This window comes from Ursus arctos, unplaced genomic scaffold (assembly GCF_023065955.2).
Source record: "Ursus arctos isolate Adak ecotype North America unplaced genomic scaffold, UrsArc2.0 scaffold_34, whole genome shotgun sequence".
Classification (NCBI taxonomy): Eukaryota; Metazoa; Chordata; class Mammalia; order Carnivora; family Ursidae; genus Ursus; species Ursus arctos.
In genome coordinates, this window is record NW_026623030.1 from 22,826,058 (window position 1) to 22,852,087 (window position 26,030).

Consider the following 26,030-nt stretch of genomic DNA (forward strand, 5'->3'; position numbering starts at 1 on the left):
AGAATGTAGGCTCCATGTGGGCAGCAATCGTGTCTCTCTCAATGATGGCTTCAGCCCTGATGCCGAACACACAGCCCAGTACACACTGTGTGCTCAACTATTTGTTGAATGGATAAATAAAATGATCAGAAGAACTCCCTTCCACCATGAACCTGTATGCGTCCAGTTTACTCATTTGCCCGCTTCCATACATTGTTCTGAAAATCTGAGAACAGGGCTGGAAACCCAGCTACCTCCAGAGCTAGAACACCTTTGCCACCCTTGGCTACTGCCCAGACTCCCTTTGTCTCCTCCCTTCTTCCTTGCTGTTACATTAAGCAAAACTTCTCCATTGGCAAATAAATGCTTTTTCCATCAATAACCACAGATGACTAAATCAAACCTTTAGCTGCTGTTCTTATCTCTTAAACAGACCCATGGATTTCCCAACTAATCAGAAGGTGAATCAAATGCTGCCATTTGAGGTGGGAGATAATCCGGTCAATTTCTTCCAGGAGGAGGGATCTGGGTGGGAATTTGCGTATGGCCCCCAAAAAACAAACACTCTTGTAAATAAAGCCGGCCTCCATCCTGTCTCCACAATGCAACTCTTATTGAGTGAGTCAGGTGTTTGGCTGATTAAAAATTGATCCATTTCAAAATCTAATCAACAGAATAGGATTCTTTCATACGTTATCAAGAGAGCTGCTGACATCGAAAACCAAACCTGTTATTAACCCATGAACTCCAGTGACCCGCTCCTCGCTGCTCCGCGGGACCGTAAATTATTCAGTGGTCCAAGACTGGGGCTAGCAAGCCTGATGGATTTAGACAGGGGCGCAGTCCAGGGAGTTCAGGTCGATGGCGTGGCCCTGCTGGTCCCCAGAGGCTAGGGTTCCAGACACTTGGGGTCTTCGTATCATGACTGTGAATACATTAGCCCCATCCGGCTGGGTCTTGCCGTGGCTGTACCTTTGACAGAGAAGCCTCTCTCAACTCTCCGAGCAGAACAGGCAGGCTGGCCCGGGCCTCGGGTGGATGTGGGGCTGGGGAACAATATTACTCCTAATTCCCAAGTTAATAAATTATTTTCCTTGAACTACAGAAAAGGAAAAAATAAACAAAGATGAAGGGGGCTGGCTGCATTTGCAAACAGTTAGGAACAGGCAATACAGTCAGTTCAAATATTTTACCTCCTCGTGCAAGGAAGAGCTCTGTTGCAATGGGACTGTTTAAAAGAGGAGATGAAAAAAGCCAGCCATTGGCTGTTTATGTGTCTGGCAGGGCCCAAAGGGGCGATGGGCTTTCTTGCCAACTTCTAGACTCTTTGACCTTGAATTAAAGCCTCGTTAAGTGTCGTATCTTATAAAAACAAGAGCAGAGTAAATAAAGGGTTTTTTAAAGGACACATACATACCCACGCCAAAGTTTCCATCCTGCTAAGCAAGCAGGAAATCCAGTGGCTGCACTGGCATTATTATTTTGGGGCCCGTATTCCACAGCTGACCTGATTAGAGAGGATGATTTAAGAGGGAAAAATGTAAGTCTCAGGCAGGGCTGGAAGGAGACTGGAAACTAGAAGGGACTGGACCACTGCTGAGTGATGAAGGGGACTGAGGTGAGCCATTTCCTTGTTCTGAGCTTCTAGGAGACCCCGGAGGAGTAGAGACACCAGCATGGGCTCTACGGAGCAGCCTCTGGCAGAGCCAGCCAGCTGTGCAGGCAAATCGTATTTGAATCCCAGCTCTGCCACTTTGTGGCTGAGATCACGGGCACGTGACTCAGTCCCTCTCGGCCTCAGCTTTCTCACCTGTCAAATGGGAATAATAAAGCTGCTATGTATTTTAAGTGTTCCAGGTCTTCCCTGTATGAGAGGCACACTGGAATTACTCAAATGCTCCACAGATGGTATCTATTGTTATTATTAATATTATTGCTACCAGGATGCCAGGTGTTTTGCACTCCTCAGAGGAATGTATGATAAAGTCAGTAGTGGATTAACATCCTCCTCAACTGCATACCTCCCACCCAAATGCTCGACCTTTATAAAAGTGAGGATTCCAACCTGCCTCTTTAGTGCATGAGGCGTTAGTAGGAACCCCAGAAAGGACCTATACAATATGTGCTTGAGCCTGAAAGCCAAAGTCCTGGGTTCATATCCTAGTCCTACCAATTGATAGCCGTGTGATTTTGGGAAAGTGAAATCACTTTTCTGAACCTTAGCTTTCACAACTTTAAAAAAATGGGGTGATCATACCAATTACCTGGAACTCACTTAGCATGGTGCCTGGCACATAGTAAGCTTCAATTAATGCTGGCTGTTATCACCATCATCATTATTCAGACTCAGTTTCCCATTTGGTCAAGTGGAGACTATTTTTTTTTCACTTGCCAGCCAGAGCCGAACCTGGCCGGAGCCTCTTGCTGAGTGACCCTGGGCAAGTTACTCCGCCTCTCTGAATCCTGGGTTCCTTTCCAACAGGAGTAAATAATGAAGACTACAAACTCTGAAGGGCAAGGCCCACATCGGCCTTAGCCATGACACTACTCCCTCAGTTGACAACCATGCCCAGCCTACAACGAACATTTAAAGAAAGAAAAAAAGAAAGATAGCACTATAATTAAAATATTTGCTTGACAAGTTCTTCCCCCAAAAACGTCTATGCCTAGCACAAGCTGTCAGCAGCAAATAAATGTAGAAAGAAGGTTAATATTTCCCTCCTCAGACCCAAACCCCAAGGAGCTCTCATTGCAGGGGCGGAAAGCACCTAATCCACTCCAGCCTAACTGCCTAGACATGTTGGCTCTGCCCCAAGAAAGCATCCAGGAGGCCAGAGAGAGGCTGCCTCCCCAGCTAACAAACTCTTATAGATCACCAGGAATCCTCTCTTAAATAATAATATATTTATAAGTCTGAGGCCCCTGTGACCTCTCCTCAAAGCAAAATCATCCTCTGAAGGCCCCTCGACCTGATCATATTGATCCCGTCTGAGCTGTAATTTTGTGGCTTTGAGTTGAGGAGACAAGGACAGCCTGCCCAGCTGGCTGTGGCCTGGTGGCTCTGGGGGTGCCTGGCAGTGGCTGTGATGAAAAAGAAATCAGACCTGTCCTCCAGAGTCAGAGGAGCGGCTGCTCCTGCAGGCAGGACTCAGGAAGGGGGTAGAAGCTGGCAGGGGGCAGTGCCTCTGTCCATCACTGTCCTCAGGCCCAGCCTGGCCCAATTCAGACCAGAGAAGACCCAGGGGGACTGAATGAATGGACCATAAGTTCCTGAGGCTTTGGCCAGGCAGAGACAGGGTAAGGGCAGTGAATCTGGGAGCCCAGGCCCTGCCCCATGGCCGGGCCCACCCTTACCTGGCCAGATGGTGGGATCACCACAGACCTCAGGTTTGGGCCCAATGGGCTCCATGGCCCCCACAGTGGCGGCCAGAACGTGGTGAGCACCTTAAGATGAGACGGGCTCCCAGGGCAGCCAAGTCCTCCCTGCTGCTGATGCCGCCTCTACTGTTTATCCACTGTCTGTTTTCCTCATGACAGGCCTTCCAAGAACTGCAGACAGAAATCAATGCAGCTGGTCCTAGTGCCCACGCTCCCGCCCCCATCTATCCCTCCTGCTGCCAAAGTTCAGTGTCGCTTCCTGTAAAGCTGGGGCAGGCTCTGAGCTGAGCTTGCGAGAGGTAGCCTGAGGTAGGGACACCCCTCAACCCCTGACCCAGACTGGAGGCCTTAGGCAGAGGAGTCCCAGGAAAGGCTAGGCAAGGCCAGGCCCTTTATTTTCACCCAGTGGGAAGAGCTAACCAGGCAGGGAGCAACAAGGAAGAGTTTTTCCTGCCCAACCTTCCACTTAGTACATCACAAACATGGGCAACAGGAGTTTACCCTAAAGTTTTGGTTCTGAGTCACCTGGGGCTTTGGTGAAAAATTCAGACTCTCAGTCCAGCCTTAGAGATTCAATTTCAAGAGATCTGAGGTAGGGCTGGGATTCTGTACTTTAACAAGCCCCCTAGGTGATTCAAATGGGAAGGTAAGTTTGGGAAACACAATTTGTGTGCAGCTTCCAGGATGCTAATCACTGCAATGCTCAGCAGAGAAAGAAACTGTAATTAAGAGGATAACTAGATAATGGGGCGCCTGGGTGGCTCAGTTGGTTAAGTATCGGATTCTTGATTTCAGCTCAGGTCATGATCTCAGGTTTGTGAGATAGAGCCCTGAGTCAGGCTCCGCGATGGGCACCTGCTTGACATTCTCTCTCTCCCTCTCCCCCTGCCCCTCCCCTCCACGCTCATGTGTGTGTGTGCATGCTCTCTCTCTCTCTCTCTCAAATTTAAAAAAAAAAAAAAAAAGGATAGCTAGATAAAATAAAGGACTCCTGGATAAATGTGAATTCAGATAAACAACGTATATTATTTAGTATAAATACATCCCAAATATTGTATGGGCTATACCCAGATTAAATATTAATTTGTTGTTTATCTGAAATTCAAATTTAACTAGGCATCCAATATTATTTTTATTTTTTGTGAAATCTGACAAGCTGAAAAACACTTACCATCCCACACCAAAAGCTTACTGACATAAACTGAGAGAATATTATATAGCCTCTAAAATGGATAGAAACAGTCAACACAGCATTTGCCATGCCAGGCCCTGTTCCACACGCCTCACATCTATGACTTAACTCGTGTAAATATCCAAATATTTATCATCCAACTATTACCCTCCAAATACCAGAGGCAGGCATTATTGTTCTTATTAACAGAAGAGGAAACTGAGGCACAGAGCAATGACGCCCCTTGGCGAAAGCCACACAGCTGGAAAGGCAGAGCTGGGTAATCAACTAAAGGAAGTCAGATTCCAGAGTTAAGGACAGACAATCACTTTACTACTCTCTAATGGGAGAATAAATGATAAAAGACATGAAAGACAAGATCACGTAATCTAGCATGAGGTGGAGCAATACTCACAGCATGGTCTCAATCCATAAAATGTATATAGGAGTTACACATAAAGGCATTAGAGAAATGATCAGAAGGTCAAACACAGCTGGCAGAAGTGTAAACTGATACAAGCACTTCAGAAAACCACTACACCAAAGCTATGCACATGCCTTCTGTAACCCAGCTGTTCCACTCCTGGACATACAGCCTTGAGTCTCAACCACAGGTGATGTTTGCCCACCTCCTCTGGGACACTGGCAATCCTTGGAGACACTTTTCATTGTTGCAAGTTGGGAGATGCTACTGTCATCTAGTGGGTAGAGGCCAGGGATGCCGCTAACCATCCTACAATACCCAGGGCAGTCCCCATGACAAAGAATCATCCAGCCCCAAATGTCAACAGTGGCAAGATGGAGAAACCCTGATATGTTCCCAAGAAAAATGTGTGTGCCTGTACGCCAACAGACAATCGTGCACCCACATTCCTAACAGTGCTCTCGTAGGAGCCCCAAACTGGAAGACACCCAAATGCCCATCAACGGGAGAACAGATGAATAAATTGTGGTCTACTCACACAAAAGAATGCTAATGGCAATGAGAATGAGTGAACCACAACTGCACACAATAACGTGCGTGAATCTTTTTTCTTTTTTTAAAGGTTTTATTTATTTATTTGACAGAGAGAGACAGCCAGCGAGAGAGGGAACACGAGCAGGGGGAGTGGGAGAGGAGGAAGCAGGCTCTCAGCAGAGGAGCCTGATGTGGGGCTCGATCCCAGAATGCCAGGATCACACCCTGAGCCAAAGGCAGACACTTAACGACTGAACCACCCAGGCGCCCCACAACGTGGGTGAATCTTGAGAACACAATGTTGGTGAAAGAAGTCAGACACAAAAGAGCATGTGCTGGCTGATTCCCTTTACATAAAATTCACAAACAGGCAAAATTGATGTGTGCTGTTAGAAGTCAGAAGGGGTCACATTTGGGGGGCAGGCTGGCAGTGACGGGAGGGGGCATGATGCAGTTTCTTCTGCTGATGCATGGGCCATAAGGGAGGGTCAGCCAGGGTGCATGTGGGGAAGTGAGCATCAGCTCAAATTTATTAAGCACTATGTGGCAGGCACCATGTTAAGGAAGTGCTTTGTCTGTATACTCTTCACTAAACCAAATGACCCTATTCTACAGATGGGAAAACGGAGGCTCAGAGAAGTGACAGGACTGGCTCAGTGAGGATGGCAGAGCTGGGATCTGAACCCGAATGAGCCACATTTTTAACCCTGAGATCTTCCCCCTCCCCTCGCTTAGGAGAGCCATGGTGGCACTGTCAGCACCCCTTCTTCTCTCCTCTCGGGGGTCTGCCTGGAGCTACTAGACCCCCTGAGGCGGCACACAAGTCAGCAAAGAAGGGAACAGAGTCGAACCAGGAAAGGCAGAGCAGGTGAGCTACAAAGCACTGCTGCAGGGCCCTGCTGGGAACATAGTAGAAAATACCAGCTGCTCCAACCAGCATCGCCTTTAATCTCTTCAGAAAATGGATGCTGCTCCTAGGTCCCTGGAGAGCCTAAAGTTTGGGCTGAAGGCTTTCTGGAAAAAAGCTCACTGTTGCCGGCGTCTCCACAGTCACCCCGGGTGACGTCTGACACTCCAGCACCGACTCGCTGACAAGCGTCTTCAAAGGACAGAAATCGGCCAGCTTTGCCATCTTTTCATACAGATGTCATTCACCCACAGGAAGCGCCATGCATTGTGAGAGTTATTTTGGTTGGAGGAAGCCAACCCCAGAGCAAATCCAAGAAAGAAATAAAAGGAAGAGGAGGGGGGAGAGCAACTCAGGCAAAATGTGAAAAAGTGGCGTTTGGCTAAACTGCACACAAAACAATCTTTTTTCAAGATGATCTTTTTTGAGATCAAAGATGAGTGGGGAGAACTGTGCTGAACGTCAGCAGGTGCAGCGGGCTCAGGAAGACATTGTGGGACTTTGCAGGTGTCTAGGGCCGCATTTAAATGGGCAAAATCCAGGCCCAATGAGCCACCTGCTTGGCTCAAGCGTGACTGGGGAGGAGCTAGATGACCCCTGCTAGGGGGTCCCAACAGGCTCCTCTGAAGTGAATTGGAGACCCAGAGGATGGGAACAGCCCACATCTGCTGACACTCTTTTGGACCTTATTTCTCTGGGAGATTTACTGACATGACTATGGTGAAGTCACTGCCCAGTCCCTCTCTGAAAATTCTTGTGGAGAAAGAGTGTTCAAAATCCCATAGACTGTGGAGTGCTGCCCAGGGCTGTGTCCTGGCACACCGTGTAGCCTCCCTCTGTCCCCTTGTCCTCCACATGATGTTCTTCAAACAACAGGGCACATCCTGCACCACCCAGCAGGTCAGCACCAGGCCAGTGGCAGACATGACGTGTGTCTGCTTCACCTTTGTAGAAATTTGGTCATGTGTAATGGAGTGGTCAAAAGTTTCCAGAACCTTCCATAAGTAGATGTTTTGGGGGGGCTTCTCATTGTAGGTGGTGGGAAGTTAATCTAAGTGAGCTTAAACAAAACAACAAAAAACAACAGGATGGGCATCCATGAGCAAAGTGTAAAGAGAGAGAGAAGAAGGCAGCTTCCACGATGATTCTACCATGGTTCTGTCTTTCTTCTTATCTTGACTCAGCGTCTCTCTGCAGGCTGGTTGCACTCTGTCCCCAGGTGGCTGTCTGCAACCCCAGCTGCAGGCAACTCTAGGTTTCCATCCTTCCAGCATCTCAGCTAGAGAGAAAACAGACTCCCCTCTTTGTTCTAATTGAAAAATCCCAGAGAAGCTCTCTGATTGGCCCAGACTGAGCCATGTGACTTCCCTCTGGACTAATCACCATAGACGGGGGGAGGGAGTACTATGAGTGGCAGCACCCCCTCTGCCTGGGTTGGGTGAGGTGATTTAGGGGAAGAGGTACAAAGCATGGAGAAGGCCACTACGGGATTGGTAAGGTATAGAACACTACAATACAGTGAGCAATGCTCTCTGTCCCACTGCCTGATTTTGCTATCCCATGAGCGCTTGAGGGCTTTGCCACCTCCCCAGCCTGATTTCTCCAAGTCCATTAACACGAGAAGCAGACTCATAATGACCATCTGGGTCACAGAAAGGAATATTCATTGAGCATTCCCCAGGTACCAGGCACTTTGCCAAGTGCCTTCCATGAATGATCTCATTGGATCCTTTTGGCAACCCTTTGTCATCCCATCTTACAGGTGGAAAAGTTGATATTCAGAAAAGTTCAGGGGCTCACCCAAGATTACACAGCTTGTAAGAGGCAAAGCTGGCAGTTGAGCTTGATTCTAGTGGACTCAAAGCCAGTGCTCTTAATCGTGACCCCATTCTGACTCCTAGAGTAAAACACTTTAAGGAGTTAAGCTCCCCTAGAGTGGCACAAGGGGATTTACATGCTGGGACAGAGGAAGGTCCCCATGTATAATGACCATGGGGTGGCATTCCGTAGCACAGATGCTTGTCACTTGTACACAGCTGAAACCCCTTCATCCCACACCCAGGGCCTAGCACCAGTAGCTGCAACAAATGTTGGCCGAATTGGATTCAAGCCCTGGGCAAAGGCTAAGATGGAGAGATTCTCCAGGAGATATTTAGCCTCTGGTCGCCAGGAGTGACAAAGTGGGCCTTGACCCCAAGGGCAAGTGACAAGTGTCAGTTCACCTGAAAAGCATGGTGCTGCTAGACATTCTAAAGAATTCTAATGAAGAAGCTCAATCTTTCATTACATTGAAAGAATTTCTCTGTCTAATAATATGGGAGACAAGATAACCTGAAATGTTCCCCACGACAAAGCACCCAGAAATGCTGGATAAAACATACCAGCATCCCTTTAAATATACACATCAGTTCAGTAAAAAAGTGAGAAAAATTCCGAAGGGCCATAACTGAAAAGGAAACTCAAAATCAAACTGCTAAGTCTGTGAACTGATACTTCAGTGCCCTTGGCAATGAAGGGGTGGGGACAGGTGACCATGTTGGTAGTCCAGAGGCCTTCACCTTTAGTCAGAGTGGGTCAGAACACTTCTGTCCACTAATACAGGAAGAAGAGGAGACAATTTGATCGGTCTTAGCCTTGCCTCTAGATTGGAAAACCAAAAAGTAGCCTCCCCTGAGAATTTGTAACCATGGGTCTGCCCTCACATGGGTTTCAAGTTCAATTTTATGCTACCCGTGGAGTTCTCAGACTTGTGTGCATCAGAATCACCTGGATGGCCCGTTTAAACACAGATTGATGGGTTCCACTGCCCACCCCCCAGGATTCCTGATTCAAAAGATCTGGGATGAGGCCCAAGAATTTTCATGTCTAAGTTCCCAGATGCTATTGGTCCAGTGAGCACACTTGGAGAACTACTACTCTCAGCCAAGCAATTAATATTAAAAAAACAAAAATCATTCTCCTCTGGTAATATACCTGGACATTATACAAAAGCAAACACAAAATCTCTCTAGAGCAGGAGTGAGTGAACTATCACCTGTGGGCCAAATCCAGCCATAACTATTAGTCGATGTATTTATGGGTGTTTTTGTTCCATAACAGCAGAGCTGAGCAGATGTATCAGGGACTACAGACTGCCAAGCCAAGAATACTTATTATCTGGCCTTTCACAGAAAAAGTTGGCCATCTTCTACTCTTCAAGTAACTCAGGGCCCCCAAATCCCCAAAGATTCAATCCTACCGAAGATGAGCTCTCAACCCAAAATTACAAAATACACGGGGAAACCGTCTACTGTGCGTGAGAATTAACAGACACTCAACTAGCAGGATCAGATCGAAGAACTTCAGATAAAGTGGAATTATTATATATGGATCTATAAACATAATAGAAGGACAGAACCTACATCTAGCAACTCTCAGGTCCTCAATCAAGAGGAACAAAGATACTGAAGATGATGATATTTACTGAGGGTCTACTGTGTGCCAGGCTTTGGATCAAGTGCTTCATATGATCCAAATCCTTTTCATGTGAAGAACTCCTCATTAAGTATGAGAGCAAAGCTCAGAGATGTCTCTTCACTTGCCTAACTTTACATAGCAAATATGAAGCAGAGCCAGGATGAAACCCAGGTCTTAGCTAAAACTGAGTTCTAGAAGGTTCTGGAGCCTATGACTCACTTCCACTTGACAAGGTGATACACAACAGAGATCAAGAGCTCTTAGAGTAAATGGCTCCAAGTTTGGAGGACTCAACACCCCCTGAAACTATATGCAAAATGCTATGTGTCTCAGGGCGCCTGGGTGGCTCAGTCATTAAGTGTCTGCCTTCAGCTCAGGTCATGATCCCAGCATTCTGGGATTGAGCCCCACATCGGGCTCCCTGCTCAGCGGGATGCCTGCTTCTCCCTCTCCCACTCCTCCTGCTTATGTTCCCTCTCTCGCTGCCTCTCTCTCTGTCAAATAAAGAAATAAAATCTTTTTTTAAAAAATGCCATGTGTCTCTATCATGTTCTGGAAGAGAAGATCCATAGCCTTCACCAGATTCTCAAAGACAAAGAACCCCTGAGATAGCCAGATCCAAGTGGGTATCTTTTCTAGATACCAAACCAGAATCATGTTAGTAGCAAACATTTCTTATACACAATGCCAGATACCATTTGAGCCTTGTAAGTATATGCTTATTTAAATCCCACACAACACTACAGGAAGTACTTTTATCACCCCCATTTTACAGATAAAGCCTTAAGTTTAACCCACAGATGAGCAAACTGAGGCAACAGAGGAGTCAAGTAACTTGCCTGGGGTCCCATAATTAGCAAGCGGCAGAACAGGGACCCCAGAGTAGAACACACTCACCTGTACACTTAACCTCTGCCAAAATGCCTCCTGATGCCCGCGGTAGCCAGCTCTCCGGTTATGAATTCAATCACTTGTCTATACAAGCGTGGAGGGCCCAGGGTCTTTCCTGTCTACCATTGCCACATGCACAAGGAACATGAGGGTCCTTCTACCTGCATTTCTGGGCAAAGCCCCATGCCTAATCCCAATCTCTATGTCCAGAGGAGTGTTTCCAAGGCCAGCCAGACATGAACTGGAAATTTCTTGGGAGTGTGAACATGCCCCTGTCCCCCACCACCTCGCCTGGCACCAGCCCAGACACCAACTACCTACTTGGCTGGTGCCTTGCTCATCGCCAGCATAAACACACATTTACCCAATTTTTCAGAATGAGCAATATTTACTCAACAGCCCAGAATGGCTCATACGGAACTATTAAACCCCATTGCCTCAGTCTGCAGCTCAGAGCGTGATAATGAATCAGTATTTTGGAGCGATTACGATGCTAATAAGAATGTGTGAGGCACAGAATATCACTATGTAGGGGCAGCCGCCAAATCCCCTGGACTCCCTGCGTCATTCGGGAATTCCACCATTCCAGGAACCAACCAGCCTGAGAAACTCCGGCCCCCGAGGCAGGCCACACTTGAGTTACTGGAACACAAAGCAGATGAGAAATAGAGCCCACCATTTTGCAGAGGGCAGGCCCTGCTATGCTAGCCCTCGGTGGAGATGTGAGAGGGATGGTGCCCCCTCTTGACAGCTCTGAAGGCCCCGGAGTCCCCTAGCTGGTGGGGCTGAAGAGTTTTAACATGGCATTTCACACACTCAGACACGCACAAACATTGGAGAAAAAAATACTTTTTCCCTCAGGCTGCGTGCCTGGAGCAATGTTAGATTTGGTGGGAGTTTTTTAGTGTTTTTGTTTTTGTTTTTTTTTTGGATCTTTCTCTTTTCACAAGCCCCTAGGTAAATAATAAATGGCGGAAAGGAAGCATATATTTGAGGCCTCCCCATTTGCCCAGGGAAATTGTCCCTTCCTTGACCTGCTCCATACTGTACAGTGGTGAAGTTTATGAATGCCTGGAGAGGCCATGCACACAGTCTTCGGTTAGGAGATAGTGATGGGAGCAGCTGAGCCTCCTTATGTAGCCACTTCTCCCACACCAGGCCCTACGCCCTAAGACCCCTTCAATTCTCCTCCTCTTTCATCCCTCCAATCCCCCCTCCCCAGCCACTGTTCTCCTCTGCTCAGGATAAAAGCCTCACCAGGACTTATAAGCCTTAAGTTTAAGCCAACCCTTTCTATCCTCCCCAGCCACACTCCACTTCTCTGTCCCTCACCTCCTGCTCCAGCAGCACTGGCCAGCTTTCACTTCCTGGAACCAAAAGTGTGTCCTTCCACCCCAGGACCTTTGCCTGTGCTGCTCCTGTCCTCTACCTGGACAACCACAGTCCCTCTTCTCTTGGTCAACTCAGGAGTCCTTCCCTAACTTCCAGACTAAATCTGTTATACAATCTTATCATTCCCAACTCATTTCCTCCACAGCCCTCAGCAAGGTTTGTAATTCCAAATATGTGTAATTATTTGATTAATGTCAGTCTCTTAAGGGATTTTACTTCTAAACACCATGGAGACCAACAGTGCCATGAAGGCAGAGAACACATTTGTGTTGATCACCAGGGCATCACCAGGGCATCCCCAGCACATGGTCCAGGACCTGGCACATAGCAGGTGCCAGAGAAATATGGATGACTGACTGACTGACTGTATGAATGAATGAATCCCTGAGCCCCAGCCCCCTTCCCACTCTGCTTTCTCAACTGGGTGCCTCTTCACTGAGTTGAGCCCCACGGCTTTTCAGGCCTTTGCTTCATGGCCCTGTTTAATCTACTGCAAGTGCTAAGTTCACATTACAAGCACCCGATATATATTTAATCGCAATAAAATGCTCGTGGACCCCCCAATCAGAATAGTCCTGTGCCCTCCCCCTGGTTTAGCTCTGTGTGTGTTTGTGTGTTGTCCGTGTGTATGTGCACACATCTGTATTTAAACACAAGACTCCCCAGCGGACATATATACGGGCAGAAAAGCACCTATGTGTGAATGTGCCTGTCACAGTCATTCAACAAGGATTAACTGAGCACCCACTCCATGCCAAGCACAATTGCCGGGAAAGAAGAGCAAATAGGACAGACCCCCTGCTGGCTACACAAGAAGTGCTAACACTTACTGGGTGTTACTATATGCCAGTCCCCAGTTAAACGCTTCAGGTAAATTTACTCACCTAATACCAACAATATTCTCATGAGACAGGGTACCCATGTCACAGATGTGGAAGCTGAGGCACAGACGGAACAGCACGGGCCTGAAGTCTCACTGACAGGGCAAAATTTGAACCCTATCTCCACAACTTTGGAGACAGGTTCTTGGCCACAAGGCCCTCCATCCCTCGTTGCCAACCAAGAATAAGGCCAAGAACATAAAACCAGAACACACTTTTTTTCATCACTGCTGTCTTTTAGAAGCAAAAAACAAAAACAAAAGACAAAGGCCAACCTGGAGATGCCCAGGGACAAGGTCTGGCTGAGGCTGGAGAGTGATCCATTTGCTTCATAATATATTAGGCTGATAAAACGCTTGTTCTAAAGACAGCAAAATGCTGTGGAAAAGGCTACTGCCAATGTTAAATGAAGAGACCAGGAAACAGACTGGACATACTGGGGCGCCTGGGTGGCGCAGTCGTTAAGCGTCTGCCTTTGGCTCAGGGCGTGATCCTGGCGTTATGGGATCGAGCCCCACATCAGGCTCCTCCGCTATGAGCCTGCTTCTTCCTCTCCCACTCCCTCTGCTTGTGTTCCCTCTCTCGCTGGCTGTCTATCTCTGTCAAATAAATAAAATCTTAAAAAAAAAAAAGAAAAAAAAAAAGAAAAGAACTGGACATACTAATGACGGCAAACCGGGGAGACAGAGGAGATGGAAACACACCTTAGTGTTAAAGAGGGGATGCATTCTTGGCATCTTCCTTCCCTCGCCTTTTCTGTATTTTCGAAGCCCTCCAATAACATGGCAACATGGCTTTCATAAGACAAAATTAATTTTTTAAATCCCTTCTTTCCCTTCTGGCCACGGGATTCTGTGCCTGTGCCTCCCTGCCCACGTTGCAACCCAAAAAGCCTTCCTCGGTTCCTCCTGGTCCCCTAACAACTCTGGAATGAAAACAGACAAGAAAGCAGAATAAAGGCAGCCATGGTGCCGTTGTCTGTTGGGATCCTGGGGATGCAGGACCCAGAAAACGTGCCTCTCCTCCCTCCTCCGTGTGTGTGTGTGTGTGTGCACACGAGGATGTGTGAGTGAATGTGTGCACGTGGCTGAGGATGCCCAGGGCCTGTGGCTCACCAAGCAAAGTCTCCCCAAACACAGCCTGGCGTCCACATGGCCACAGCAGAGAAACTTCCCGGGTCCTCTCTGGGGAGGGGGCAGCAGGGCAGGCCGAAGGCCCTGACATCCCGGGGCCAAGAAGTTGCAGGTGTCACCATTTGCTTACTTTTAAAACGTCGAGCCCTTCTTGGAGGAAGATAACTGTGTCATTCCCCTTCATCTTTATCACTGGCACCTGGCCACCCAGAGGATTAAGCTGATAATAGGGAGGAAGAGGGGAGGAGGCAGCAAGCCTTCCTTCTCTCTGATTCTGAGCACCTCACTCTTTCTTTGGCTCTCAGAGAAGCAGCCTTGTCTTGTCCTCACTTCATGGAGGTCACTGGCTCCCACAGACCTTCCCAGAGCTGCAGGCTGGGCTGGGCCTGGGGGGAGTATAATTTGCTCCTCTTAGCATCTTCAAACCAAATTAAACTGATGCTTCCTGTTGGGGTCCAGAATGTTTAGGAGTGAGACCCATGCTCCCAAAACTTTCTGGAAGCAGCAGAACTGTGGTGTCAACAACATATTTATTGAGATACTATTATGTACCAAGATCTGTGCTTGTGATAAGAGTCAACAGCACAGACAAAAATACTGCCCTCAGGGGTCTTAAAATTAAAAAGACAAGGCCAGCAATCCCAATGAACTATGATGTATTTATGGGGGAGCCCCCTAATCCTGCCAGGAGGTTCAGAAAAGCCTCCCAGATTAGAGATGTGAGAGCGGTTTGCCTGGCAGAGTGATGACGAATGAGTTCCAGGAAGGGGGAACAGCATATGCAAAGGTCTGAGGTAAGAAAACATAAGGCACCTGTGGGTCAAATAACAGTTTAAGTCTGCCTGAGGGAGTTGGGGATAAGGAAATCTAGTAAGAGACAAGATGGTGGAGGCAGACCAAGGTGGGAGAAGGTGATCACAACAGGCCTTGTAAAGCCAAGGTAATAGGGTAATTACCTTGTAAAGCGAAGGTAATTGCTTCATCCCACAAGCAATAGGAAGCCATTCAAAGTTTTTACTGGAGGAGTGAGCGTGGTGACCTGATTTTGTTTTTTATAAAGATCACTCAAAGTGGAGCTCAGGGTTTATGACCCTTGATTTTAATCTCAGAATCAAGTAAGCCATGTAACCTAAGTCACCGCTACCTCCCTGCCACGATTTCCTGGGGATCTTTCTACATAGAGTCCTATGACCTGCCAAAAAGACCACATGAATTGGGAATCAAGGCCTGTGGTTCACATCCCAGGCATCACTCTCTGACCCTCGGTCTTGCTCCTCTGAGAAATGGAGATAAGACTCCACCTGCCTCCTCAAGTTGTGAGGATTAAATGAGTTCATACCCGTCAGAGGCTCAGCATGGTGGTCGGCACTAGGAAAGCAGTTGATAAATAATCAATATTGAGATAATTCTTTTCACCAATTTAGAGCCCCCTTAAGCACTGGGACAGATGTGGAGACCCAAGGACCACAGGTCCTGTCTGGCATTTATGAATAAGTTTGATCCGTGTGTTCAGCATTTAATTATTTTCCATTTCTCTCTTACATTTACATCTTGAAAGAATGTTCATAAAACCCAGGTTTCTGGCTTCTCTTAAAACCCCAACCATCTGCTGTGCTGCCCCGTGAGCACCCCTGAAGGCGTGAGCCATGTCTTCTCCCCCAGCTCCAACTGTCAGACCAGCTGGGGGTTGACCCCAAAGTAGGGAGCTTCCTAGAGCTCAGGGCTGAAGATACTAAATCAGGGGACGAGGGAGAGGGGGGAAGGGAGGGGCTGCTTGGCAGAGCCCACCCTCTGGCACCTCCTTCTTGTCCCCAGCAGCACCCCCAACCACCTTCTCTTCGGTAACATCCCTTCCAAGTCATCCCTCCTACTCCAATATCTAAGGAGCTTTTGCCCTTAAAAAAAATCCCAGCTCCATGCTGTGGCCCTCAAGGCCCTGTGTGATCTGCCCTTGCCACCCTCTCCTATCTTTATCTCCCACCTCCCCACCTCTAGATACAGTAAGCTAAGACTGGGGGGACCAGGAAAGTAAGAAGAGGTTGGAAGTAAGTTGCCCCATTTTGCAGATGGGGAAACATGAGGCATAAACGAAGCCCTTCCCTGGAAACAAAAAGGTCCAGGAATCAGCCAAAGGTTCTACTTCCCTCACTGGGAGGGGCCAGCGATCTCTAACTAGAACCCCCTTGACAGGGATCTCTGTCCTTATCAGGACTTTTGAGGGGCACGGTCCTCTCCACCACCACCCAATATGCTCAGTGAGGCTCTGCACATTTTTTCAGAGACCAAGCCCAATTCCAGAAGTGGAAAAGTAACCCTCCTGACCCAGAAACCCTGCAAAGAGGGGCCTCCTCAGTTTATGAGCCACCTCTCCAGCTGGCCAGCACGGCAGGTGCCATTATCTGCAAGGATGCAGTAAAAAATGCCCTTGGGCCTCATCTTCTCAGGAGCCCTCCACCTTCTCTTGTACCTGCTGTTTGAGAATTGCTCTGTCTCCGTTTCTCTGTTCCTCTCCTATGTTCTCCCTTCCTCCCCAGCCAGGGAAATGGGGGGGGGGGGGGGAACCTCCCAAGATCCCCAATTTAAAATAAAGTCAGATCTTTTTCTCTCCCCTTCCTCACTACCTAATAACCACACTTGTGTGAAGTTGATGCTCTACATAACGAAAAGAGAGGCCTCCTTGGAGAGGGTACAATCAGACAATTTTTAAGATCATGGAGCATTAGACCATTCCCAACTGGGTTTACTAATCAAACAGCCAAATCCTTCATAACCAGCCAATCCCTACAGGGCAATTAAATCCTTCCCCTTTAAAACACTTGCCACACTGTCTGGGGACAGAAAGAAAAATTTGCAAAATTCATTTGATAAATTAGCCAGGGAAAAGAAAAGAGTGAATCAAGCTTTGTTCTTTTCATTTTTTTTAATTATGGAATTCACAATGCCTGAATAATGTTTAATAAGAACTATGAAAATTCCTAACAGTATTACAACACAACACAAAAGAATTAACCTGGTTACCGTGAAAAATTGCATATTTAATTAAGAACAGAGAGTTCAAAACTATCCAGAGATTTCAAAAGTGCTGTTGCCTGAGGGGCCAAATTACATGCTTCCAGGGCTGCTAACGGAGTTAGCGCGTTCAGTCATTACCCAGGCGTTCCCATTAAGTGACTCTGGGCAGATGACATCAAATTCATTTCAAAAGCACCAGGAACTGAAGCATTCACTTGGGTAGTTTAAGGGAAAGCAACTATCCTGCTGGTACAAATCAGACCCCTTGTTGATAAAGGCAATAATTAAAGAATAATGTTAATTAGCTGCTTTTATTTGAAGAAAAGTACGGTAGTTGGAGCGCTTCCAGGCTGCTGAGGTGGGAGTCGCTCTTTCTGGAAGAATGGGAGGCTGCTGGTTGCAGTGGGGAGCCTGGGGGTCTACAGGAAGAGAGGGTGATGGTGGAGGCTGAGGCAGGGAGTAAGACGGAGCCAGTTAAAGAGGACACTGGCCTGGCCTGCCTGAAACCTGAGTCCCCATGTTAGAATCAGCCTGGTCAATCCAAGGTCTTCAAGGGGACAACCTGGAAAGCGAGAAAAGATGGTGCAGTCACCATCAGGCCCACTTCCATCATGGTAGACTCTGGCCAAACCAGATCTCCCTGTTCAGCTCTTCCTATCACGCCCAGTCCCCTCACATGGACATTTTTGTCACACCTATCCCCCTTACACAACCTCCTGTCACACCAACTCCCTATTTGGCCATTTCCTGTCACACCCACTCTCCTCATACAATCCCCTATCTCTTCACCGTCTGTCACACTTGGCACTGAATCACGATTATCACTCTTCCTGTAGCAGACAGTTTTCCCCAACGATGGCCACCACAATCTCTCATCACACATACTCTTCTTGCACTGTGACCTTGACATTGCTTCCACTGAGTGCCGGGGTCAACAGCTTCTTCCTTTGGACCCAGGTGGTCCTTTGTAACTGCCTTGGCCAGCAGAAAAAATGGAAGTCATGCTATGTGATCTCCACAGCTAGATCCTGAAACACCTTTCCTTCTTCCTAGCTCCCTTGGGACACACACCCTTAGAGCTTGACCATCATATTATGAGGAAATTCAAAGTATCCTACACAGAGAGACCATATGGAGAGACCACATGCTGGTGTTCTGCCTGGTAGCTGAAGGCCCCAGCTGACAGCCAGCATCAACCATTAGATGTGTGACTTGTCAAGTTACCCCCAAACTCTGAGTCTTCCCAGCTGAAGACCCAGATGTCACAGAGTACAGATAAGCTAATGCAGTTGGGCCCCATCTTCATTCCTGACCCGTAGATTCTGTGAGTAGAAATAGTTGTTTACCCCACTAAGTTTTGGAGTGGTTTGTTACACAGCAATAAATGACTGATACGTTACCATAGACCCAAACAGTCACACATTTTAAGAACTATCTTCAGCCTCAACATCTCTCTCTCCTCGCAGACTCATCGAAGAGGCCTATCATAAGAAACAGGTCGATAGACATGACGACCAGTGACAAAAACTTCAAAAGGAAACCATAATTAGCTTCTGCCTTCTGCCTTTTTATAGTCAGCTCTCCATAGCCCCTGGGTTCTTTAAGTGCATGCTGTGTGGGGCAGGAAGGACACAGCAAGCAGCAGGGTCTAGTGTGGAGGAGAGAGAACAGAGAAAGCCCCACACTGTGGAAGACAAACTGAGACCCCCATGCAGCTGAAAGGTCTGCCCAGGACCCATGGCTGGTTCACTGCAGAGCCAAGCTCAAGCTCAGATCCACCTAACTCCCAGTGAAGTGGTTTGATTCTCATTAGCAAGGTGCTTAATTAGGGCAGCTCATCAATACATCCCAGAGAAACAAATTACATTCTGGCCCAAGCCAACTCACTGTTGGCTGACAGACTAGCCCCAACCCACTAAAGGGGCCATCCCAGGCAGGGCACAAGGTAATGTGCACCAAAGGGGCAGCCAAGGCATCTAGGCAGCTCTGGGGGTTAGGGGGCCAGAGAAGCTGCCTTCCTCAGAGCACCCCACAGTGGCAGCCAAGTGGGAAGCAGGAGCTGGGCCTGGGTTTCTCTCCTCCCACTCTGGGGATGCAGAAGGACTCAGAAGACCTCATCTACCACAAGATGCCAAGATGCTCTGCTCTCCTCAGAAATAATTTCTTCCAGAGATGAATTACACAAAGTAGGCCATGGGCCGTGGGACCAAACCCCTCGTTCACAGAGGCTGAGGAGGATGCCCTCTGAGGGATGGCACTGTCTCTGAGAGGCTTCCGGGCTGCTGGCCTGAAAGGCCCTGGGTCCAGCTACCCTTGGAAGTGAAGGCAGGAAATAGGCCCAGCTCCTCCCAGAGTCCCTGGCATGGTCACCAGATCTGACCTTGGCCCTTGGGACCCTGCCATCCCAGCTGCTTGTCAGTGACCACTCCCAGAAATTCTGGCCCAGGCTCCCACTCCCGCCAGCCAGCACTACCCACCACGAGCAAAACACTATCACATAAGGAGGCAAACCTGCACATACCCAACTATGTGTAGTATCTGCTCTGGGTCTTTACAGAAATAACAAAAGAGGCCTATGAACTCAGGCTCTGGAGTCAGAATGTGTGACTCTGCTGAGTGACTGTGGGCAAGTCACTTAATCTTTCTATGCCTTAGCTTCCTCCTCTGCAAAATGGGGACATTAATAGTATCTACATCATAGGGTTGTTATGGGAATTAGGTCATTTAAATGAGAAAGCACTAAGAGTTGTGCTTGGCACATAGCCACACTTGATGTCTATTAAATTAAAAATAAATAAAATAAAAATTAGTAATAATTTTAAAAATCTCACAGCTCCTCTCATCCCTGAATGGTCACGTAAACTCTGCCCATTCTCTGGAATGACTACACTAAGGCCAGAAAAGGCAGAATCACCTCCACACCATTCACAAAGATGGCATGGCTGGTCCCTACATGCCTATGGGGGCCACACATGGAGCATCAATGGAACAACTGGGCTCAACCCACCCTCACCCCCACCCCATTATCCAGTTCAACTAATTGCTGCCCTGCATGAAATGCAGGCCCTGGGATGCCAGCTCTTCTGCTGAACAGAGGCCAGGAACCTAAGGTTTTAAAATGCAACCTCTAGGCAGTCAGTGTTTACCAAGTGATACACCAGTTACTGCAGCTATGATGTAGAGAAATGAGCTCACCATCTGATGGGGGAGTCCAACAAGGAACCAGAGAAGCACCTGGCAGCCTGGAAAGCAGCCAGGGATGTCCTGGCAGGAAATAGAGGATGGTGCCCCACCTAGCAGGAGTCAGGGAACAGCAAAGGGAAACGATGTTCCAGGCAGAGGAAATAGCAAATGCAGAGGCTGAGAAATGTGAAGAACACATCAGTTTGGGGATAGGAAGGATGAAAAGGTATGGGGACCAAGACAGAGAGCTGAGGTTGGAGACTATGAAAGAAGCTGGGAGATTTCTAGAAGCCAGAAACTCCTGGGGCAAAATCCCATTTCCACTGGGGAAATGCAAATGTCTAGGGGAAGCCTCTGAACTCTGAGCACCTGTGGTTTTAGCATGTTGTTCTCACTGGAGAAGGTATGCAGCCCTTGGATAGCCCCAGAGAAGTCACTTGGAAGGGGACCGGACCCTGGAAGAGAGTTCCTTCATCATTTGCCTCTATGCCATGGCCTGAAATCATCTCTCCCAATGCCAACCAAGAGGTAACAGGGAGCAAGCAGGACATCAGATGACAGAACATTTATGGAGGGCCTGAAACATACCAGACTCCATGCCGGGCCCTTCCTGTGGATTATCTCATTTCCTCCACACTATGACTCCATGAGGGGTCATACTGCTATTGCTGCCTCCATTTCACAGATAAGGAAACTGAGGCATGAAAAGGGGCGATCCTCTGGCTGCATCACACAGTGCTGAGAGGTGAGCCAATCTGTCTGGTGGGGGCCCCACTCTGTCCCTGCACCAACCTGCCAACCTGGGGTTTTTCCCCTTAAAGGATCAAGTTGGGGCTGGGAGAGACATGGCAGGTGCAGCAGCCAATTCTGAGGAGGCAGCACCCACCAGCTGGCCCTACATTACCCCGCCACTGCAGCAGGATCAATACTTGGGGGGCCATGCTTAGCTTTGGGGAAATCATTAAATGCTACATCAAACTAGTCAAAAAATAACTGCATGGCATGGAGATGCTGAAAGGAGCTTTTGCCTGAGAGCATGAGTGCACAACTGTATGCACATACACAATAAGGTGCATTTGTGGACACAGACACACCGAAGCATTCATGATCACACGCACAGACACCGAATGCGGATGCAGACACACCGGCACACACATTCAAAGACACACACTCACATACAGAAACATGCTAAGATACACACACAAGGACACAGACACATATAAATGTGCAAAAACCCACACACATACTCAAAAATATGCACACATAAAGATGCAGTTGTACACATGTCAATGCATAAATATCATTGCACTACACTCACATCCATCTCTGTCCATCTGACTGATACTTTTTGAGAGCCTACTATTTGCTCACCCCTCTGCTGACAGGTTCTGGAGACAAGCTCCTCTGTACCTTCATGGAGCCTAGAGTTCACACAAGGAGGAAGGCATAACTAATAATCCACAGAGATATGTCTGATTCCTGCCATGGTTAAGTACAATAGAGATTTCGTCTACCATCTCAGGGGGTGGGGTGTGGGGGGAGGAAATTTGCCCCAGGGAAATGACATTGAGCAGGTTCCCAGGGTAGAGGAGGAGTTCATAGGGAAAGGGGAAGAAGGGGAAGACAGATGTGTGGGAAGAGTGTCCCAAGCAGAGGGGAGCAGGTCATGTACAAGGGGGTCTGGTGCAGAGAAAAATGAAGGAAGACATGTCTGGAACATGGAAAGCACTGGGAATCTGGCTCAAGATCAAGGTCAAGAACAGAGGACATACTAAATAAAAATTAAAACTTAAAAAAAAAGAACATACTAGAATTAAGCTAGTATAAATCTGAAGATGATTCTGATAAGATGTATATGGTAAGCCCTAGAGCAACTGCTAAAAAAAAAAAAAATCTGAAAAGAATAGTTAAAAAATAGTTTAAAAATCATTAATGAAATTAAAGGTGCTACACGAGAAAATATTCACTCAATGCAAGAAAAGGTAGAAAGGAGGAATAGAGGAACAAAGAAGACATAAGACATAAAAAACAAAAAGCAAAATGGTAGACATAAGTCTAACTCTATCAATAATAATATTAAATGTGAGTGGATTAAAAATCCAATCAAAAAAGATTATTTAGACTGGATTAAAAAAAAAAACAACAACCCAAGAGCCAACTATATGCTGCCTATAGGAGACACTTTAAATTCGGAGACACAAAAAGACTGAAAATTAAAGGATGAAAAAAGATATATCATGCAAACAGCAATCATTAGAAAGTAGGAGCGGCTATATAGATATTAGACAAAGAAGACTTTAAAACAACAACAACAAATGTTACTAGAGATAAAGAGAGACTTATAATGACAAAAGGGGTCAATTTATCAGGAAGATATAATAATTTAAAACATACATAACTAATTAAAGTACCAAAACACATGAAGAAAAGTTGATGGAAATGAAGGGAAAAATAGAGAATTTAACAATAATAGAAACTTCAGTATCTCCCTTTCAACAGTAGTTAGAACAACTAGACAGAAGATTAACAAGGAAAGAGAAGACTTGTAATACTATAAACCAAGAATGGTGGGCAGGGTCAGCAGTGCTGAGCCTGGAAGGTTACATTGGGGCCTTTGCCCCAAAGGCAATGGGGAGCCACCGTACATGATTCTTAACAGGTTTTTAATAATTTCACTAGCTGCCAAAAAAGAGTGGGAGAGGCCGGAGTGGGTACAGGGAAGCAAACTGGAGACCAAAGTCCAGAGAAGTGATTGGGGCATAATGCGTTGCTGGGTGGCTAAGTGGATGAATGAATAGATGGTTGGGTGGGTGGGTTGATGTGGACAAATGGATGGATGGATGGATGGATGGATGGATGGATGGATGGAGTCAGTAGGAAGAGAAAGTAGATAGGTGGATGAACTGCCAAGTGGATGGATAAAAATGGGTGAGTGGGCTTATGAATGAAGAGATGAAAGAATGTTGGATGGATGGTAGGCAGGTGATCACCAGTTCCTGCTAGACTTCCAGTACATGGGGGCTCACAGGCTGGACAAAACTAGAGTGAGAAAAGTCCTCTTTATTCTGTACTCCAGACCGCATTGTCTAAAATCCCCCATGAAGACATCCAACCCCTCTTCTGCCCAACAGCATCTCCACATACGAAGCCTAAGACATGGCTGGATGCAGTACCCTCATAGGGTCTGGGTCGCCTCACCTGTTCATGGTCCTTCCCCATGAGCAACACTTGGGAAGCACCAGAAACCAGATCCACAAGGCCAGGGTGCAAAGAGCCCTTCTCAGACCATAACTCAAGCCCTGGCCCCCTTGCACCAACTCTATTTCTGAGGAGGGGGACACAACACCCCTCGCCCACTGTATACCTGCCATTCACGGGCCTCCAAAACCCACACCAGCTGGCTACTTGCACAGGGGAAGGAGCAGCTGCCACCTTGTTGGGAGGCATCAGGCACGACCCGCGCAACCCTCTCCCATCTGCCACCACTGAATGGTGCTAATCTTCAAAACACTTGTGTGCCCAAAGCCTTCCCATTATTAAGACCCTTTCTGGGCAGAGATAACACATCAGTTTGTCGCAGACACTCTTTTACCTGTTTTCCAAACACCCCCTCCCTTCCCTCAATAATCCCTATCAGGCTAAACCCAGTAGGAACCAAACACACACTGGATCCTGATTCTTCACTGCTTCAAATCTTCAATGTTTTCCAGACTTCCTGAGAACAGAATCCAACTGAATCCAACCCCCTACCATGGTTCACAAGGGCCTCCTTCCTGCTCTGACCTCATCCCCTCCCAGACCGTCCCTTCCTTGCCCACCCTGTCCCAGGTACACTGGCCTTCCTTCAGTTCCTAGATGTGCCAGGCAGATGCCCACCTCAGGGCCTTTGATAAGTTTCTTGTGCCTCACATTTGTCTGACTGCCTCCTCATCATTCAGGTCTCAGCCTAAATGTCACCTACTCTGTGTGACCCTCCGTGATCACCTGAAATAAACAGGTGCCTCCTTCATCTTGATTTCAGCATCTGGTCAGTTCTTTGCTCTGCTCTATCTCTGGAATCACACATTTATTTGTTTAGTTTGCCCCTCTACACCCAGCACCTGGCACCATCTTGGGCCCACAGCATGGGCTCGATAAAAATTTGCTGTTTGCTGACTACATGTCGGGTTCACTACAAAGACTGGCCAGATTGGACTCAAGTCCTGTGTGATCTTAGACAAGTGACTGGACCTCCCTGGGCCTTGGTTTCCTCATCTGCAGCAAGGGTAACACTAGCGGAAACTCCAGGAGGTGGTTGTGAGAACGAAATGACAGAGTGGAGAACTGACCAGCCAGGGAGTGGACTCTTAGCCTGCACTAGGGGGCAGACAGAAAAGTGAGGGCACTTCTGTCTCCCGGGGGACATTCCAGACCCAGCCATGGTCTTGAGTCTTGGCTTCCAGAAACCAGAGTGACAGGTGAAAGCTCCACCAGGAAAGGAAAGAGATTATGGAGCCAAATACAAAATGTAGAGTGTGGCTGATATGGCTACAGGAATGCAGGCTGGCCTTAGCTGCTAAAAGAAAAAAAATCTAAAAAACTTTTTTAATAAAGCCTACAAGTCTATACCCTTCCTTCTTTATCAACGACACAATTTATTGACCGGGGAGGCCATATTGACTAAATAAATCTTGATAATGACCAAGGCAGCAATCAATACCTGCTTATTATCAGTTGAGGCCGAGAATTCCATCTTGCGGAACGCAGGCCCGACGACAGGGCGCGCCACGCGGCTCTGCACTCCAGCGGGCGGGCTGGGGATGGATGGTCGAGTGGCCCTCATTTCCCAGGCCAGGAGAAGGGAATCTTTCTTGTGTTATTAATAAATCCCCACCCCCCAACCCCACCCATGCCTCTCAGGCCTGTGGACATGGATTCATCTCCATGAGTTGACAGTGGTAAGGTGTTTTAAGAGTTTAAAAAAAAATAAAGGAAAAAATACAAGCTTAGTGACTATAGATGAGGAACCCCAGGGTTGGGGGCGGGCAGGAATGAGCGGATGGGCTCTGGAAGAGGTACCTCTGGTCAGTAGCAGGTCAAGAGCTGAGACATTGGTGGCCAAAAGACCTGGGTCCTGGGTTTGAGTCCAGACTCTGCTGCTTCCTGGCAATGTGGCCTTGAACTTAACCTTCTGTGCCTCAGTCTGCTCAGCTGTAAAATGGGACAGTAGTAGTTTTCCCTTCCGGGGTTGTTGTGAAAATTAAACGAGATACTGTTTGTTAAAGGCTCTGAATACTGTCCAGCATGCAATAAAGGTTCAACAGATACTTGTTAAAGAACTGCCAGGCCTCCCTTCTGACGCTCCAAAGCCTGCAAAAGCCAAGCCTGGCCTTGCTAAGGCCAGCCAGGCAGCATTTGGGGGTGCCTGACCTTCTTTCCAATGCTTCTCTATAAGTTGCTATTCCACCCAGCTGCTGGCCAGTGAGGCCCAGGAGGTGAATAACAAGCAACAATGGTGACAATAATAAAGATCATAATAGCAGTTTCCTGGGAATGACCATGTTCCAGGCCCTGAGCTAAGGGCTTTCATGTGTCACTTCATCAAACTCTCACAATGTCTCTATGAGGCGGAAGCTATATTTAATTCCCATTTTACACATGAGCAAACTGAGGTTATGAAAAGTCTAGTGAGTTGCCCAGGGCCTCCCAG

At 47.5% G+C, this 26,030-nt stretch overlaps 1 protein-coding gene across 2 annotated transcripts in view; it reads right to left on the bottom strand.

The window, feature by feature from the left end:
• Positions 1-26,030, bottom strand: part of CUX2 (cut like homeobox 2) — a 257,661-nt gene that overhangs the window by 220,758 nt on the left and 10,873 nt on the right. The window contains exon 1 of one of the 2 annotated variants that reach the window (XM_048221286.2): positions 3,334-3,511. The exons of the other annotated variant lie outside the window; for it this stretch is intronic. The gene's annotated coding sequence lies outside the window, so the exon portion shown is untranslated. Of the gene's footprint in view, positions 1-3,333; positions 3,512-26,030 lie in introns of those variants that run through there. 2 annotated transcript variants of the gene reach the window in all.